Source organism: Ursus arctos, unplaced genomic scaffold (genome assembly GCF_023065955.2).
Source record: "Ursus arctos isolate Adak ecotype North America unplaced genomic scaffold, UrsArc2.0 scaffold_2, whole genome shotgun sequence".
Taxonomy (NCBI): Eukaryota; Metazoa; Chordata; class Mammalia; order Carnivora; family Ursidae; genus Ursus; species Ursus arctos.
This window is the reverse complement of record NW_026622874.1, coordinates 29,676,885-29,696,503: the sequence shown is the minus strand read 5'-3', so window position 1 is coordinate 29,696,503 and position 19,619 is coordinate 29,676,885. Positions and strand designations below refer to the sequence as shown.

Sequence of the window (19,619 nt, the reverse complement as noted above, 5' to 3'; positions counted from 1 at the left end):
AGCTGGGCTTGAGAGCACGGTGGCAAGAGTGTGGCCCTAAAGTCAGTTTGTCCTTAGATTCAAATCCTAGCTCCATCTCTTAATAGCATGAGACCCTGGCAATTTACTTAACCTTTCTAACCTTTTACACCATCTGTAAAAAGAGCATATAGTCGTTCATAGGGATGACTGTGAGAATTGAAGAAAACACACACAGTCCTTATCATAGGATAAGCACATGATACAGGTTAGCTATTAGGAAGAGGAAGAGGAGTATTCTTCCTCAAGGCATTTGATTGATTAAGCTAAGAAAATTATTTTAAGTCCATTCCCGTGGTTTTAGGATGTTAGTAGGCAAAGCAATCACCAAGAATAATTTTGTTAATGAAAATTCCCAAACTCTACCCCAGCCTCTTTGCTCCAGTAGTCAGTGGCGGGGCCCAGGAGTCTGCATCTTCGGCAGCAACTGTCCTCCAGTGTTCTGACACAGGTGACCCACAGGCAGTTTTTACAATTACCTGTCGTTTTGTGGGCACCTGCGTGGCTCAGTTAAGCAGCTGCTTTTGGCTCAGGTCATGATCTCGGGGTCCTGGCATCCAGCCCCAAGTGGGGCTCCTTGCTCAGAGGGGAGTCTACTTTGCCCTCTCCCCTCCCCTCAACGCTCATGCTCTCTCTCTCAAATAAATAAAATCTTAAAAGAAAATAAATAAAAAATAAAATTACCTTTAATTTTGATATAATTTCAAATTTACAGAAAAGTTGCAAAAATAGCAAAAGCCCTCATACGCTTTACAAAGATTCATCAATTTTTATTTTCCTACATTTACTGTATCACTCTCTTTCTTTCTCTATGTCTCTGTCTAGAAAATTTTTTTCTAAATCATTTGAGAGTAGGTTGTACATCGTACCTCTTTACTCCGTAAAACTTCAGTGTGTATTTCCTAAAAATAAGACTATTCTCTTTGCAGGGGCACCTGGGTGGCTCAGTCGGTTGAGCGTCTGCCTTCGGCTCTGGTCACGATCCCTGGGATCCTGTCCCCAGTCTGGCTTCTTGCTCCGCAGGGAGCCTGTTTCTCCCTCTGCCTGCAGCTGCCCCTGCCTGTGCGCTCGCTCTCGCTCTCTCTCTATGACAGATAAGTAAATAAAATCTTTAAAAAAAAAAAAGAAGAACACTATTCTCTTTACATAAGCACGGTTATCAAATTCAGGAAACTTAACATTGATAAGATACTTTTATGTAATATACAATCCATATTCTAATTTTATCAATTGCCTCAATATGCCCTTCCTCACAACTTTTTCTCCCCATAAAGGATCCAATCCAGGGACCAGGTACATATTGCATTAGGCTGACATCTCTTTTGTCTGCCTCAATCTGGAACAGTACCTGAGCCTATCCTTACTTTATGACATTGCCATTTTTTAAAAGAACACAAGCCAATTATTTTACAGAACATCCCTTATTGCGGGTTTGGCTGATGTTTTCTAGTGATTAGATTTGGGTTATGTATTTTTGGCTAGAATCCTACATAACTGATGTGTCCTTTTCAGAATATCTCCTCTGGAGGAGACACATGATACCTACTTGCTTCTTATGGGCAAGATAGATCTCACTTTGAGAAATACTTGAGCAACCATCTCCTGTTCCCAGAGGCCTCAGAACCTGAAGTGGTCAGACAAGGACTCAGGATGGTTACTATTCTGAATTTCCTGATTGTGGGTTTGTTGTGGGGCTTATCTGTCCATTGCCTAGGTAGTTCGAAGATCATGTAGTCAACGCACTGCTATTACATTCAAAACTACAACATATCCTTATGTTTAAGTTATACAATTCCCTACGTCTACTCTCCATTTCTTTGATTTTTTTTTAAAGTAAGCTCTATGCCCGACATGGGGCTTGAAGTCATGAACCCGAGATCAAGAGTGGCAGGGCCGTGTGCTCCACTAACTGAGCCGGCCAGGTGCTCCCCCAGCCCCCCACCCACCTACTTTCACTTTTAGTAACTCTGGACCATGACTTCTACGCTGTGGTTGATACAGGTAATCTGCATGGTGCATCATATGACATAACTGAATGCACCCATGCTATCGATGGGAGTTTGAGGCGAGTGGAGCAAACTTACTTTCTGGCATCACACATTTTACAATGAGATATCAGCTTTCTCTTCAATGATGTGCTTGGAAGTGCTCACTCATTCTTCCATTACCTCTAAAACACACCGAGGCATGAACCGTAACTACTGTTTTATTACTTATGTGTTCGTGGAAAATCGCTGGCCTGCTTTCTCAGTGTACCTACTTTATGTTGACAGTATAATTCTCTTGGCATTCATTCATTCATTCTACCAGTAGTTTGAAGGCTAAGAAATAATATGATGTAAGTCTTTAAAAAGCTGGCATTTCTTGGGGCATCTGGGTGGCTCAGTCGGTTAAGCACCCGAGCCTTGGTTTCGGCTCAGGTCCTGATGTCAGGGTCGTGGGATCGAGTCCTGTGTCAGGCTCTGCCCTCACTGAGGAGTCTCCTTGAGTTTCTCTCTCTCTCTCCCTATGCCCCTCCCCTCCATGCTGTCTCTCTGCCCCCCCACCAAATAAATAATCTTTAAAAATAAATAAACAAAAATAAATTTTAAAAAAGTTTAAAAAATAAAAAATCAAAAGCTGGCATTTCTTGAGACCAGCTCCCTGTCGGCCACCATGTAATACCTCACAACAACCAGAAAGGAATGTTTTTACACACAAGGGAACAGAATTAAATAACTTACCTGACACCAAACGGCTAACAAGCAATAGAACTGGGATTTAATCTCAGGTCTAATGAACTCTAAATATACCGTTTACAGGTACTGCCAATAAAATTGCAATGGTAAAGATAGAGTGAGCAAATTAAATACACAAATTTCCGAATGCCGGAATTAGGTATGCTTCTCAATATTGAAAGGGCAACTTCAGGTCAAATGAGAGCATTACTTTCCAAAATGGCCCGGAAACTTAAGGAACTTTTACCCCACAGGGCCCTTTAGGAGAAAACCAGAAGTATCATAATAGAGTCTTTTGAAAATAAAGTTGAAGTCCTTGTGTTCTTGCCTGCCTCTCACCCACCCTCCTTCTTCCTTTCCCACAGGTTACTATTATTGTGTTTTTATACTTTGCATAAATAATGTCATTAAAAATATAAATCAATACAAATGAATACACAAATACTACGCTATATGGACTAATGTATTCAAGACCTAGCATTTCTAGCAAACGTTGGTCTAATACACAATGTCTAAAACACATTTTTAATGAATTTATTTTAATGACCCTATAGTATGACTATACCAAGTGGAATGAATTCCTACAATTTATTTATGTGTTCTCCTCATGAAAAATATTTGGTTTATAATGGGTTCTCAGGGATGCTAGGATCGATTGGAAAAGGCCTTTCACGTTTGAGAGTAGCATTATGAATAAAGCCCCAAAACCCAAAAAGGATAAAAGATGCTTGGAGTTGGCATTTAGCATTAGAAAGACCCTTTGGCTTGAGCCTTAAGGTCTCAAAAAGACATTCATTTCAATAATAACTCTGTATTAGGAAAAAAGAGACACATGTCAAAATCGATGCTATATTAATGTTATATGTACTCTCAGATGTGCACGTTGTCCTTCTTTATTTATTTACTGAACGAGCTTTATTTTTCCGAGCAGGTTTAGGTTCACAGCAAAGTTGAGTGGGAAGTACAGAGAGTTCCCATGTAGCCCCTCCACTCACGCACCCACAGCCTCCTACATTATCGGTATCATGCGCCAGAGTGGTACCTTTGTTCTATTTACATATAGATGAATTTATATTGACACGTCATTATCCTCCAAAGTCCATAGTCTACATCGGATTCACTCTTGGTGCAGTACATTCCCTGGGTTTTCAGAAGTGTGTGAGGGCGTGTGTCCACCACTGTAGTATCAACGGAATGGCTCCACTTGGCATAAAAATCCCCTGTGCTCTGCCTATTCATTCCTCCCTCTTCCCAACTCCTGGCAACCACTAATCTTTTTACTATCGCCATAGTTTTGCCTTTTCCAGAATGTCACATAATTGGAATCATACAGTATGTATAGAGACTTTTCAGATTGGCTTCTCTCAGTTTCCTCCATGGGGGAAAACTCCATGACTTGAGAGTTCATTTCTTTTTAGTGCTAAATAATATTCCAGAACTGTCTAGATATACCACAGTTTACAAATTCACCTACTGAAGGACATCTGAGTTGCTTCCGAGTTAGGACAGTTATGAATAAAGTTTCTATAAATATCCATGTGTAGGGTTTCACATATATATAAGTTTGCAACTTCTTTCAGTTAATACCAAGGAGCATGATTTCTGGATTGTATGGTGAGAATGTGTTTAGTTTTAAGAAACTGTCAAACTGCCTTTCAAAGTGGCTGTGCCATTGTACATTCTTACCAGGAATGAATGAGAGTTTCTGTTTATCCACGTCCTTACCAGCATTTGGTGCTGTCAGTGTTTTGGACTGTGGTCCCTCTAATAGGTATTAGTGGCATTTCATTGTTGTTTTAATTTGCAAATCCCTAATGCCGTGGTCTCCACACTTGTTCTCTTTTCCCTTGTGGATTTGTATCTTTTTTAAAAAGATGTTTATTTTTTTTATCAAGTATTTTTTTTTAAAGATTTTATTTATTTATTCGACAGAGATAGAGACAGCCAGCGAGAGAGGGAACACAAGCAGGGGGAGTGGGAGAGGAAGAAGCAGGCTCATAGCGGAGGAGCCCGATGTGGGGTTCGATCCCATAACGCCGGGATCACGCCCTGAGCCGAAGGCAGACGCCCAACCACTGTGCCACCCAGGCGTCCCTAAAAAGATGTTTATTTTATTTACTGTTAAGTAAATTCTAACCGCAATGTGGGGCGCAAACTCACAGCTCCACAATCAAGAATCGCATTGCTCTAGCAACTGAGCCAGCCAGATGCCCCAATTACGTTTTGCTTTTTTGTTGTTTTTTTTTTTTTTTTGAGAGAGAGAGAGAGAGAGAGAGTGAGTGTGAACAGTGGGGTTGGGGTGTGGGTGCAGAGTGAGAAGTAGAGAGAGAATCTTAAGCAGGCTCCACACCCAGCACAGAGCCTGAGGCAGGGCTTGATCTCACGACCCTGAGATCATGACTCTGAGCTGAAATCAAGAGTTGGACGCTGAACCAACTGAGCCACCCAGGCACCCCTGTATCTTTTTTAAGTCCCCCCTTTAGCATTTTAGTGAGATTTTGGAAAGACAACAGACATAAATAAATATAATTGCTTCATTAGGTTACCCAGAAGTGTATTTATTTTTCATATATCATCACTTTAAAAATTATGGCTAAGCGACCAAAAACCTGCAAGCTATAGGGCTTCTTTCAACTTTTAAGTAGGTCTGATAGCTATGATCTTTATAAAGTCTTCCTCGAGACAGAATCCCAAATGAATAATGGGTCTGACACTATATTGACATTCTCACATTTTTATGTACAAAAGCATAAATTAGTGGGTAATTATGTGCTTTACAAAGGGATTTACGAGGGAAATAGTTAACTCTCCTAGGAGAGCTAACGTAAAATTTTATGTGCAAAAACTCAATTCATAGCTGATGAGAACCTAAGCATTATATATAATATAGTGTAGAGGTATTTTTCTGCTAACCAAGTCACTAAGCATATTCTTTAATTCGGAAACTGGAGTTTAGCGAACGCACCAACATTTAAATCAGGGGGAACTGCAAAGAGGACACGCAGAAAGAAAATATGCCTTGAGACAGATTGGACAACAAAGTAGGATGTCAGCCACGGGTGAGAGAAGGCCATTGAGTACCTGGGGAAAGGTACCGCTAAGAAAATGTAAAAATAATGCTGGGTCCTCACTCATTGTAATGGAGGGATTCAGGGGAGGGAAGGGGGAGGTTGGACAAAACAACTGCTGCAGACATGAATCTAGCATCATGGTTACAGTCAACGGCATGACTGTCGCAGAACAAAGAGTTTCCAAGTTACAAGATGTGCTGTGTTTGAATAGTGGGTTGTGGATCAAGGATGTCCTACGTTAAAATAAGAATGGCAAAGAGAGCCGACCTAGAGAATTTAAGGGGAAAAAAGGTAATGAAAATAGATTCACAGAGGATCAGAAGGAAGGAATTCTTCCAAGTTGATTTCAGAATTTCAAAAGCACTGATATTCCAAAGGGGGTTGGAAGGTGGGGAATGGCACGTGGCATCCTTAACAAGGAAATAACATATGTGATGACATCAGGAGCAAACCAAGCAAAAACATAACGATAAGGGCCTCATAAAACAATATAATAACTAACATTTACTCAGCATTTACTATGTGACAAGAACAAAGCTAAATATCATAGCATTAGCACATTTAATCTTCAGAGCAGCTCTGGGAAGTAGGAACTATTTCCTGATTGATAGATGAGGAAACCAAGGTTGTGACTTTAAATGATTTGCTCAAGGTCACGCAAACAAACTCAAGTCTGTCTGACTCCAGAGTTGGAGCATGGGTTTCTAATTCATAGTCTCAGTAATAATCACTATTTCCTAAATATTATTTATGTGTCAGGCATTTTGTATACTTATCTTTACTCCTCACTACAGCCCTGAAGTAGATTTAAATAATACCTAGGTATTAATAAGGTATCATGCCTTATTAAATATTAATAGTAGCCTTAAAACAGTCCTGTGAAGTAGTTATACAGATATTTATAAGATATTACCTTATCAATTATTAATAGTATTTTGATGGAGATTTACATTCAAAAGTATGAAAAGCTGATATTGAATTCCCTCAAAAGCAAACCACAAAAGCATCTGTTTCATCTGGCCTTCCTCCTCCTCTTCCTTCCCTCCCCCTTCCCTACCTCCCCAGTTCCTAGCATATCACAGCTCACTCCTAAAGCCGGTTCTAGCTGCTCTTCCTCATACTCAGTTCTGGAGCCCATCCCCCACCCGGGGCAGGGAGTTTGTCTTAGTTTATTTCAGCTGCTGTATCAGGGTACCAAAGACGAGGTGGCTCATAAACAGCAGAAGTTTATTTCTCACAATTCTAGAGGCTGGGAAGTCCACGATCAAGGTGCTGGCAGAGTCAGTGTCTGGTGAGAGCCTGCTTCCTGGTTCATAGACAAGCCATCTTCTCACTGTGTTCTCGCAGTGATGACCGAAGGGCAAGGTTGCTCTCTGGGATCTCTTTTATAAGAGCATTAATCCCATTCTTGAGGACTCCACACTCATGACCTACTAATCTCCCAAAGGTTCCACTTCCTAATATCATCGCATTAGGGATCAGGATGTCAACATACGAATTTGAGGGGTGGTGGGTGGGGGAACACACAAACATTCAGTCTGTAGCAGATTTCAGTATTTACAGGCTCAGTTTGTCCCCATAACCTCACCTCATGGAGCTGAGAAGTAAATCTACTCTCTAAGACCTAGAGTCTAGCTCCCTAGTCCTGGTTGCTGGGTGCCTGTGTGACCTGTTTCTTTGGTTTCTGGGAAGACTCCAGATTCAGTGTTCCTGAGAAATGCATGGAGGGTGATGTGGCTGATCTGTGAGGCATACCTCTCCTAGTGCTTGGCCCTCACCACCCTTAGTCCTGAATCTTTTTTTTTTTTAAAGATTTTATTTATTTATTCGACAGAGAAAGAGACAGCAGCGAGAGAGGGAACACAAGCAGGGGGAGTGGGAGAGGAAGAAGCAGGCTCACAGCGGAGGAGCCTGATGTGGGGCTCGGTCCCACAACGCCGGGATCACGCCCTGAGCCGAAGGCAGATGCTTAACCGCTGTGCCACCCAGGCGCCCCCTTAGTCCTGAATCTTGACACATATCCTGCCCCTGACCTCGGTGTCGAGACTGCAAATCAAAGGTCAGCCCAGTTGGAACTAAGCATTTCATGGTCAGGGTCATTGTTCTCCAGACTTTGAGCTTTTGCTGCAATCTCAATTTCTTCTTGCTGTGCTCTCTGCCCGCCTCCAACCTACCTCCCAGTGCCAAGTTTTCTGCGCCTGTGATTAAGGTAACTGGGCTCTGTGGGCCTTGTGCCTACCCTGCCCAGTTGGGCCTCCGTCCAAAGCAGTATGCTGCAGCAAGGGAAGACCTGGAGGTAGATGTCCCATGAAGCTTGTTCAAGATGCTTACGCTTTAGGGTGTCTGTAAGCACCGGGTGGGATAGAGTATCCCAGGTGGGGAGAGAAAGCCAGGTTGTTCAATTCAAAAAGAATTTTTTTGCTGGTAAATTACCTACAGTGATCTCAGAAGAAAGGAATATGAGTCTCCAAGACACAAGTATTTGGTTGTAATTTCTTTACTCATTCTAAATAATACTTCTATATCTTATTTTTACATTTGTATTATTTTTCTAGAAGATTGACCCCCAAATTTTATAAGTTTATGGCCCACAAAACCTGGATCTGCCCTTGGGAAGACCCATACCCAAGCCTCATCTCCAGAGACTGTGTTTTCATTGATCTGGGGCAGAAGAGCTCAGCTGAGGTAAAATGTTTGCGCCCAGTGGGTATCTAGCAACGTCTGGAGACATTTTTAGTTATCCCAACTGAGAATGGGGGGAGGTTTGCTATGGGCGTTAATGGGTATATGCCAGATTGCTGTTAAACACCCTACAAAACACAGGACGGCCCCACGATAAAGAATTATCTGGCCAAAAATGTCAACGGTGTTGCAAGTGAGAAGCCCTGATCTAGGATGATGCTCTGAGCATCAGCATTTTTTCGAAATCTTCCTAATTAATTTGAATATACAAACAGGATTGAGAACAACAGTTCTAGAGATAATAAGAGCTAGCCTTTACCACTGAGTACTTACTGTGTGCCAGTCATTGTTCTAAATGAATGAACTCATTCAGTCTACGGAGTAATTCTATTACTGTGATTGTTCCCATTTTATGGGTGAGAAAACTGAGGAACAAATATTAAGAAACATATCCTGAGATTCAATCCCACACAGCTGGGCTCCACAGCCTGAGCAGTTAACGACTATTGCATACCTGAATCTCCTTGACTGACTGACTTCATCCAACCAGAGATCTCTATGAAAGAAGGGAGTGAGAGTCCCTGGGGCTCCCATAGCCATAACCCTGCCGACCCCCAACACTTAGAAATGAAAATAAGAAAAGGTTTCAAAGTAGATACAGCTGAGGGGGTGGGGAGAGTTAGTATAGAACCATTTTGAAGTCTGTGTCAAAGGATAGTAGTTGGGGCTATGGGTATTTGTTCCGGTTTCTCAGGTATGTCTGTGTCTAGTTCAATTTGATTAAATTTCTTAAAATGAAAGTTTAATCTAGATATGGTAGACCCTGTTTGGGTAAGAAAAAAACGTGCCTTGGCCCATCGGACTGTAAGTAAGTCATAGTAATTGTTGCTCCCATCACCGTCTCTTGCGCAGTAATGGGCTGTGTGGCAATGTACCTTTCACAGATGGCCATATTTAATTGAAAGCCATGCCCAGCAGCTGCTGGAAATGCTGACTACCAGACTGGGAAAAGGACTGCCAAATGGGAGGAATGCAGAAGAGTTCTGCGGCAAAATGATAGAAATACATAAAGTAAAATGACTCTCTCTTTATTCACTGTTACAAAATGCTCCAGCAGAAAAGGAAAGTACCAGCATACTTGGTTTTGTAGTTCAATTCCATTAACACCGAGATGATGAAGATCATTGCTGCCTTCGGGGCACAGCATGTGGTGGGGATAAGGCCAAGATGCAAATATTTCTAAAATAAAGCAGGCCAAGGAAAGAGGGGGCTATTCCATGCTTGGAAAAGAACCCCAAGCCCCATGTGAGAACCACAGCTATGGCCAAGGTCTTGATTTCAGCCCAGTGAGACCCTGAGCAGAGAATCTAGTTGTGCTATGCTTGGACTTCTGATTTCTGGAAACTGTGGATAATAAATTTGCATCATTTTCAACTGCTAAGTTTGGGATAATAACCATTACAATGGTTGATTTTTCTTTTTTTTTTTTAAGATTTTATTTATTTATTTGACAGAGATAGAGACAGCCAGAGAGAGAGGGAACACAAGCAGGGGGAGTGGGAGAGGAAGAAGCAGGCTCATAGCAGAGGAGCCTGATGTGGGGCTCGATCCCACAACGCCAGGATCATGCCCTGAGCCGAAGGCAGACGCTTAACCGCTGTGCCACCCAGGCGCCCCTACAATGGTTGATTTTTGAATGCCAAACCAACCTTATATTCCTGGGATAAACCCTACTTGGTCATGATGTATTATCCTTTTATATATTGTTAGATTTGATTTACTAAAATTTTGGTCAGAATTGTTTATATATGTGCATGAGGGTCGTGGCTTAAAGTGAAAGAAGAAATCTGAAGGAGAAAGAAATGGAAGATGAGAAAGGAAGACATGACAGATGAGAGAACAATTTAAGGAGAGGTGGGAAATTGTCACAGGTTTGGAAAACAATCCAGTGGGGTTTTTTTATTTTGGTTTTGTCTTTTTTAGAAGATTTTTATTTATTTATTTTAAAGAGAGAGAGTGTGTGTGTGCATGCAAGTATGAGCAGGGGGAGAAGGGGGGGGAGGGAGAGGGAAGGGAAAGAATCTTGAGCAGACTCCGCGCTGAGCACACAGTGTGACTCGGGGCTTGATCTCATGACCCTGAGATCATGACCCTGAAATTATGATCCTGAGATCATGACCTGAGCCGAAACCAAGAGTGGGTGCTTAACCAACTGAGCCACCCAGCTGCCCCAACAATCCAGCATTTAATTTGGCTGGGTAACCACAGATAGGAAGTCAAGTGGTGGGGAATGCAGCTAGAAAACTAAGGAGCAGAATGCATGCTTAATTGGGGAAATGAAATCAAGAGTCACTGAAAGTCACTGAGAGACATAACCGAATGAGTGAGCCATAAGCAGTATGTAGTTCGAAATGCACCAAGCAGAACCTGGAGGAAAGGAGGGAGGCCCTTCCAATTGTCTGGTTAGAGGTCACTAGAGCCTAAACCTGGGCATGTTCAGGGGGAGGGGAGGAAGCAAGAGACAGAGGAAGAGATCAAGCCCTTAGCATTCAGCCTAGATGTTAGATTGGCTCCACTACCTCTTTGGACACCTGGAAAACGTCAGCAGGCCCTAGTCCATCATCTGCTGATTGAGAACCACGCACTGAAGGCAAACCTGAAAACTACTGATCACCTGCAGACTGGGCTCCCTATGTTCCCGATGGATCCAGGCCTGGCTGGTTGGCCCCAGCCAGGACACAATTAGTAATGGTCACCTAGGAGGCCCAACCTAGAACTCCAAGAAACTGGTCTCAACTCAAGTCTTCTGTCCATTCTGGGATGGTAGGTGGTTCAGCTTAATAAATGAAACATGGGAGAGGGGACAAGGGGCTCAGGGAGCAGAACTGTGCTCACTCAGTAGGGGCTTAAAACATATCTTTTGGGTTTGTGGTCCCAATGCAGGATCAGAAGCACAGAACGACAGGAAGGACTTTCCTGGATCTCAGTCAGCCTTTTCAGGTCATTATAATTCAGTGGCTCTTAGCATGGAAGGGCCTAACAAATAAAGATTATTGAGTAAGACTGATGTCTGTACTTTATAGCTTAGGAAAACGAGGCCTTATCTGGAATAGCGTTAGGGTGCTTTGCTTTGTTAAATTTTGCCTACTTGAAGTAATGCTTTCGAACCTTGACATAGAAAGTGGTGTGCTGGAGTATACAGATTCATGCAAAGCCCTGGGATGGAATCCATTATTCGGCTCCTAAACAGGTTTTGCCTTCCCTACGACAGAGAATTTAAAAGGCCTAACAGCAGAATTATAAAGTGGGTAAGGGGACATGTTGCTAATTGGAGGGTAAATCCATGGAAAAGCTGTTTCCTTTCGCCTGGAGTCATCTCAAACAGAAGGATAATCTCCAAACTAATAACAATACCCATTGACTTGCCAGAGAGTGGAGCCCCCTACACTTTTCTCCATCTGCTCTGATCCCCAGGAAGCCGGCTCTAGGTTCACTAGCTCTGACGAAGCCTGGCTTGATAGGAACAAAAACAGTTGAAAATGGAAGGCATTGTCTCAGCAAAGTGCCATCTAGACTCAGAATTCTCAGGTGACCTGGCCCACACAGGGATTGCTGGGACCTGACCAAGGATTGCTGGGGCAGGTAAGTCAGTCCCCCAGGGCAGGAAGCCAACATATCTGCAAGGCCCCTGGGGGCAGCCCTCCCCAGTGCTATCAGGGGCTTCCTAACCTGAGACCACTGAATATTGGAACTAGAAGTGATTGATAATTGGGACAGCAGCTCCAGAAGTGCTGGGGAAGGAGACAATTGTGAGTATCTTATCTCCTCTCATCTGCTCTCTTCTCCTTCCCCAGCAGCTGGGAATGTGCAAGTCCATCACTTTTGCTCTTCTAAAGCAAGGGTGGGGGGCTTGTGCGGACTCAGAGACCTCAACTTCCTCGGGAAGCCTTCCTTTTTCCCCACCAGATGTGATCCCTCTGCCTCCTGAGTGCTCATTCTACTCCATCTGTACCTTCATTACAGCACTGCCGTGTCGTACCACACTTTGTATTACTGTGTCGTACTCCCTCATCGTGGACACTGTGGTGTGCCCCCCAGATCTCCACCATCGGGGCCAGTGCATACATTCTCCCAGCTTCTGGGGAAGTTGCCATCTGAAAGCTCATCGCTGAGTCCCTCTCCAGGAATTTCTCTCCTCCAAGGGGAACCCTCTCATCCAAGGCTACTCTTCCTCCCAGGAAGGAAACCGCATCCAGTGACATTCTACAAAAACACATCTCCCTGTGTCACTTCTGGACCTCTCAGCTTCAGAGCTCCCTGTGAGATCATGTTCCAGTTCAACTCCCCCTTCTGCCAAATCGTACACAGGTGCTGTTCTGGAGGACACTCCCTGATAAACTTCTGGCTGCCAAGTCTCCATCTCAGACCCAGGGACCCCAACTGACAACACCTCTAATGAGACAGGAAGCTTACTGAAGACCAGCTGTCAAATTCTTTGTATCTGCCTTCCCCTTCCGTCCTACTCCGTCTCCCTGGTACTTGGCACAGTGCCGAACAGACTTCAGATGGATGGGACATGGATGGTGACTTGCACAAAGATTGGACAAGGACTATCTATTTCCCTTCTTTGCATCCGAAGTAAACACCGAATATCTTCTTGTCTCTAATATGCAAAATATTCATAGAATTTACAAATAATACAAAATATATACAGTCTAGGGATTCCTTCTGTAAAGTGTTTCCTGGGGAAATGCACATTTTAAAACCCAGAGAATGTTTTTTTATTTTTAAAATGAGGGAAGTGTAGCCCAGACTCACTTTAATCTTTCTGCTTTAGGTGAACAGGCCTCGGGGCAATTAAGAGAGGCGTGATATAAATCTACTTTTTCTCGGGCACCCTGGTGAAATTTTCACTGTTGATGAAGAAAGTGAACAACCCATTCCAGTGACTCTGTAGACATTCTAGAAAGATCCGCTTCCCTAAAACCTTCCCTTGTTTAGCTCAATGGTAATTTTGGCTAAGTGATTATTAGTGGCAATGCTTATGGCCTAATTGGGGCTGTATTTCTGCTCTAATGGCTCCCAGTCAACGTTCCCAGCAAGAGGTTGTGAGGCAGATCCCCCAGTGGGTTGGCATTTGACTCTTCTAACAGCCTTCTCCTCTGCTAGATTAGCTGCGTGGTCCTCCTTGTTACGGCTGCCATAGATGGATACCTAACCCCCTAGGGGGAAGCTAGAGGACACTTGTTTGAACTGGCTTCTAGATTATACAGATCCAGGAGGTTAAAGTTCTTAGTTGGACTCCATGTCAACATTGATTTTTGTATTCGCAACATCTAGCAGCAGGTCTGGCTCGGAAATGTTCGAATGAATGAATGAACAGACCAAATGATGACTATCATTCCGGGATCGTGAAACCCCAGAGGTGGGCTATTCTGGCAAGCACGATGCCTTTCATCATTCTTTGCAGACAGGAAGCATCAGCCTGAGATCCTTAATTCTTCACGCAGAGCACCGAGACCTTCATAGATTTTTCTCTCCTGTACTTTTTCTTTTTCAAATGCAAACAGCAACAGCAGGCTTCCCAGGGGCAGACAGTTCTTACCCTCAATTGCTCTATTATGTTGGAGCCCCACCTTGCACGACATGCAGCTCACACCCGGCACTCCCATTCCCAGGTGGGCCCTGTCACTACCTACAGGGTCTAGTTCCCATCAAAAGCGTTCCAGGAAAGTCTGACTGACATCTTCATCCCCAGTCCAGGCACTCTAAGCCAGGCTCAGCTGATGCAGGACCCTCAGATCTCCCTTTCCTAACTCAACTTACTAGGTTGGCAACCCCCACTCCTCACCCCAGCTCCAGGGGAATTCATTCTGTCTTCAGTTATGTTCATATATTCATCAGATGAGACTCCTGTTTTGTGTATCCAGGAGACTTCAATTTTTTGATCTTTAAAGTGGCTTTGCATAGCTCTACTCTGCTTAACTGATTTTAATTTAATTTCTTTTATTCCAAATCCATGAGGCCCTCCTCATGGCTCACGTCACTGTTAACTTGTTTCCTCTGGGGCCTCTAAAATAGCATGTGAGGGTGGCCTTCCTTTTGAATGCTCACTACTGTTGACAGCTCATGGGTACAGCCTAGCCTACAAGGTCAGCACCCCAGTGAGCCTCTTCTTTTTTATGATTTTTCCCCAGCTTTATTTAGATGCAATTGAAATACAGCATTGTGTAATTTTAAGGTACACAATGCAATGATTTGATACATATAAATATTGTGAAATGATTACCACAACATTAGCTAATGCATCTATCACCTCACAAAATTACTATTTTGTTGTTGTGATTGTGGTAAGAACATTAAAGATTTAGTCTTGTAGCAACTTTCAAACATATAATATAATTTTATTAACCATAGTCGCCACTCTGTACATTAGATTCCCAGAACTTCTTCATCTTCTAGCTAAAAGTTTGTACTCTGACCAACGTCTCCTCCCCTTCCCCATTCTCCAGCCCCCTCCCCCCTTGTACTCTCTGTTTCTATGAGTTTGGCTTTTTTAAATTCTACATATAAGCAAGAACATGCAGTATTTGTCTTTCTCTGACCAAATTATTTGGTCAGTATTAGCATAACACCCTCTAGGTTCATCCATGTCGTCACAGCTGGCAAGATCTCCTTCTTTTTTATGACTAAGTAGCATTTCATTATATACATATATGATATACATACATAAGAATAATTATACACACACACACAATATTTTCTTTACCCATTCATCCATAGATGGATACATAAAAAGTTGTTTTCATATCTCAGCTTTTGTAAATGAAGCTACAATGAACATGAGAAAGCAGGTAACTCTTCAAGATAGTGATTTCATCCCCATTGGATATATACTCAGAAGTGGGATTGCTAGGTGATATGATAATTCTATTTGTAATTTTTGAGGAGGCTTCATACCATTTTCCGTAGTGGCTGCACCAATTTATGTTCTTGCCAACAGTGCTCGATGGTTCCCTTTTCTCTACAATGTCACCAGTATGTGCTACCCTGTGAGCCAGTTCTGATCCTTCTCTGCCCTTCCCTTTCTCCCCATTCCCTGCTCACTCAACAATCAAGTATGGAGTGCCCCTAAGGTTCAGGTTCAGAGCCATCTGCTTGGGATACAGGATACATACACCTTGGTGGACCCTACCTTCAAGAACCCACAGTGAGGGAGTCATGGAAGTGTGATGGGGTCTGGGCGATGATGGAATTACCCATTTAAGAGGATGGAAGAGGACACCCAAACTAAGGAAGAGGAGAGTGACCTTAGGAGGTTTCCTAAGGGAGGAGATGCCCCTTCCTTCGTCTGAAAGGGTTAGTCGGCAGTAGCCTGATGAAGATGAGCTGATTTGAATGTGCGTTTACAGTTCAGCCACCAGTGTGTTTTGAGACCTGCCACGTGCCAGGCAACGTTCTAGGTGCTGGGGAGACAGCAATGAACCAAATAGAAAGTTCATACTCATGGGAAGAAACAGACTATAATCAAAATAAAGAAGTAAAATATATACTATGTCATAAGATGATAAGAGTTATACAGAGAAAAATAAATTGGGGAAGGGGATTTAGTATGTATACATGTAAGGGGGTGACTTCTATTTTTTTTTTAAGATTTTATTTATTTATTTGAGAGAGAGAGAGTGAGGGGGAGGGGCAGAGGGAGAGAGAGAGAGAGAGAAACCCAAGGAGACTCCTCGCTGAGGGCAGAGAGCACAAGCAGGGGCAGGGGCAGAAGGAGGGAGAGAAGGCTGCCTGCTGAGCAGGGAGCCCCATGTGGGGCTTGATCCCAGGACCCTGGCATCATGACCTGAGCCAAAGGCAGACACTTAGCCGACTGAGCCACCCAGGTGCCCCAAGGGGGTGACTTTGAAAAATTGTAGTTTTAAATATGGTAGCTAGGGAATGCTACTCCGTTTTTACCAAGCCCTTTCATCTTCATTGTGGTTTTAACTATTTGCAAAGTGCTCTTACATCTATTAGCTTACTCGATTCTTAAAATAATCCCATGAAGACGTGGGAAAAATTAGTCTCCTGGTCTCTGTTGCTCCCTGTATCAGTTTGCTAGGGCTGCCGTAAAAGGCACCACTTAGTGGCTTAAACAATAGCAACGTATTGTCTCATAGTTCTGGAGGCTAAAGTCCGAGATCACAGCCTCGGCTGGGTGGCTCCGCCTGAGGGCTCCGAGGGCAGCTCTGTTCCTGGCCTCTCTCCTTGGCTTGTAGATGGCTGCCTTCTTGCATTTCAACCTTGTCATCCCTCTATCTGAGTCTGTCTCTGTGTCCAGATTTCTTGTTTTCCTGATGACCCCAGTCATATTGGGAGGGGGGGACCCTTATGCCTTCATTTTAACTTGATTACCTCTTTAAAGGCCCTATCTCCAGATAAGGCCACATTCTGAAGTGCTGGGGGTTCAGGTCCAACATATGAATCGGGGTGGCAGTGGGAGGTGAAGGACATAGGTCTACCCACAACACCCAGCAAATTACTGAACTTTGCATTCCACAATCAAGATACGTGGAAGCTGGTGCTGGCCAGCTTGAGGCTAGAGGTACAAGACAGCCTGTGCCGTCCACGATCACTTGCAATTCATAAGCCTAATTACCTAGGATCATTTCTCCAGGACTGAAGGCACATTACATGAAAGGTTCTACTTGACTCATTTGAAAGCCAAAAAAAATTTTTTTAAAGAACCCGATAGATCTAGGTTGAATTAGATTTTGATTCCAGGATCAGTCACCTCTTTAACGCTGAGACACTCTGAAAAATCCAGACTAAGCAAGGCCTGGGCGAGCTGCTAAAGCTAAGAAACCAAGCAGAAAGAACAAGAAAGTAGACTAGATTAAGAGGGATGTGAACCCAGGAAGGAGGGAGAATATTACGCAAAGGGGAAGTGAAGAGGTCAGAGAGCTGCAAGCCCTCTGGTCACCTCAGAAATTACACCTCCTCACTAAAGATTAGGTAACATACGCAAACATATTTTGAAAGGTTGAAAGTGCTAATGATTATGATGCATTCTTTTCTGAGGTAGAAAAACAATGCATTTTCCCCTCTGGAGACCGGTCCTACCAGGTTTTCTGGCAGACTACTTCCTAGTCTTTCTTTCATTTAATTTTTAGTCACAAATAAAATATAACTCTGTGAGTTGCCAACATCCATTTTCATTGCTTTGAGGAAGTTGCTCTTTTTAATGAACAAGCGTGAAAATTTTCAAGTCATGTTGACCTCCATGCTAACCTGGGAGTGTCAGGCTGGAATGTTCTGCTTTCTCCTGAGGTCCTGGCATAACTCTTGCTGTAGAAGGCAAGAGGGTTGGAATGAATGTCCCTGGCTCTCGTATCTCATTCCTGCCTTTGTCTAAGTCCCCCGCGAATAGCAATTCAGCGGTCTTCCAGAGCCTTCCACCCAGTGATTCTCAAAAGCTACTCAAGGCACACCTGACGGACCTCAAACTGACCCAAGAAAGCTAATCTTCTCTTTAGTCCTTCAGGACAAACTATTTACAAATCCGTACGCTCGTTTTTATGTACCTCTAAGACCTATTTACTAATAGCATTCTAAGTGAATTATAAAAGGTTAATCTAATTTGGAATGCATAAACCAGAATCAAGGAGCTACTAAATTTTATTGAGGATTCTAATTTAATACTCCACCAAGAAGTCTGGCTTCCAGGGAAAGTTCTGGTGGAGCCTTCCCACATTCTCTGGATGACATTCTCTGGATGGCGCTTTGTCATCACTCTGTGTCACCTTGTGTGAGTCAAAGTCTTCAAGTGCTGCCATTCTTGCTTTTAATTATAATTTGCTGTTAACTTAGCTTCATCATTATCAAGTTAGTTGTGATCTGTTTGGTTAAAATGACTAGTGTTGCGTATTTGCTTCAACTGTATTTTTTGGCCTTTAATTTTCCAGTAATTACACAGAAAGACAATTACGCATTGCAATTTGAATATGAATCATTTATGCCCTCACTGGTAAAGCACATGTACACTTAATCTCCCAAAATAGACTTTGTAATGGCCCCTCAATAATATTCTTGAATTATTTTTCCGTTAGTACTTGGGAAACGAAGGGGTTGATTGGCTGTGGACTATTTGCCCAGCCTAAAGTGAACTCAAGGAGAAAGAAAAGGTTCAACAACTACATTTACTGCACATTTTGCAGACAGCCTGTAAACGGCATACGCAAACTCGTGTCCTTGGTAAACGCCTGGGAAATAAATATCCGCACTTACCTTTCTCCGACCCCTACGCAGCCGCAGGCTCAGCGTGGCTGTAGCAGGAAGCCACGCAGCCGGCCTGCTCGGGCAGTGTCGCGGTGATCGGGAGCGGGGTGGGGCCCACTTCAGAGCAAAGGTTTCAGGGTAACTGTAAATATGATTGGCAGAGTCACAGACAACGCTGAGCTCTGCAAATATGGCCACAGTTCGAAGCAATAAGTTTCTGTTCAGGCTTGTGATAGCTGCTGGTTACACATCAGTAATCGGCCAGTGTCCATGAAAGTCCAAAGTCCATGAAAGAGGAGGCAGACTTACTTTAGGGTTCCTTTGGGCATCTGAGTATTCAGGAATCCCCCAAAGTTGGCCCTGGGCGGACTTGAGGCACAATCGTGATCTCAGATATTTACTCCACTGTGTATCCCACTGACTTGTATTTGCATCTCTGTTACGGGCGGTGTTCTGCCTTGCACTGGAGTGTTTAGAAAGGTCTGATGTCCTCGCAGACTTTGTTTCTTTGGGGCAGGACCAGGTTTCACCCGCCTTTAGGAGGCAGCTTGGCAGGGGGCCAGCAGCAGACCCAGAGGATCAGAGAAACCTGGAGTGAATCTTGGCTCCCCAGTGATTGACAAAATAAATGACTTTTGGACAAGTGGTGGAACACGAAGATATTATTGTTTACATTATGACTGAATCCAGAGACTGAAGTAGTTTCAGATTACTTCCCTACCCTTTTCTCATAAATAGAGAGATGGATGGGTGGATAGATGGGTGGGAGATGGCCAGACAGAGATTAAGATCATGTCTCAATCGTTCTCTTTTCACACACATGCCCATGCAATCGACTCTTCTTCTTTCTGTGATTTGCCCTCATTTT

At 43.3% G+C, this 19,619-nt stretch overlaps 1 protein-coding gene across 1 annotated transcript in view; it reads right to left on the bottom strand.

Annotated features, from left to right (window-relative positions):
- LPGAT1 (lysophosphatidylglycerol acyltransferase 1) overlaps nt 1-18,969 on the bottom strand; it is a 118,005-nt gene extending 99,036 nt beyond the window's left edge. The window contains exon 1 of the mRNA XM_044387817.3: nt 18,761-18,969. The gene's annotated coding sequence lies outside the window, so the exon portion shown is untranslated. The remainder of the gene's footprint in view (nt 1-18,760) is intronic.
- Nucleotides 18,970-19,619: the final 650 nt, after the last annotated feature.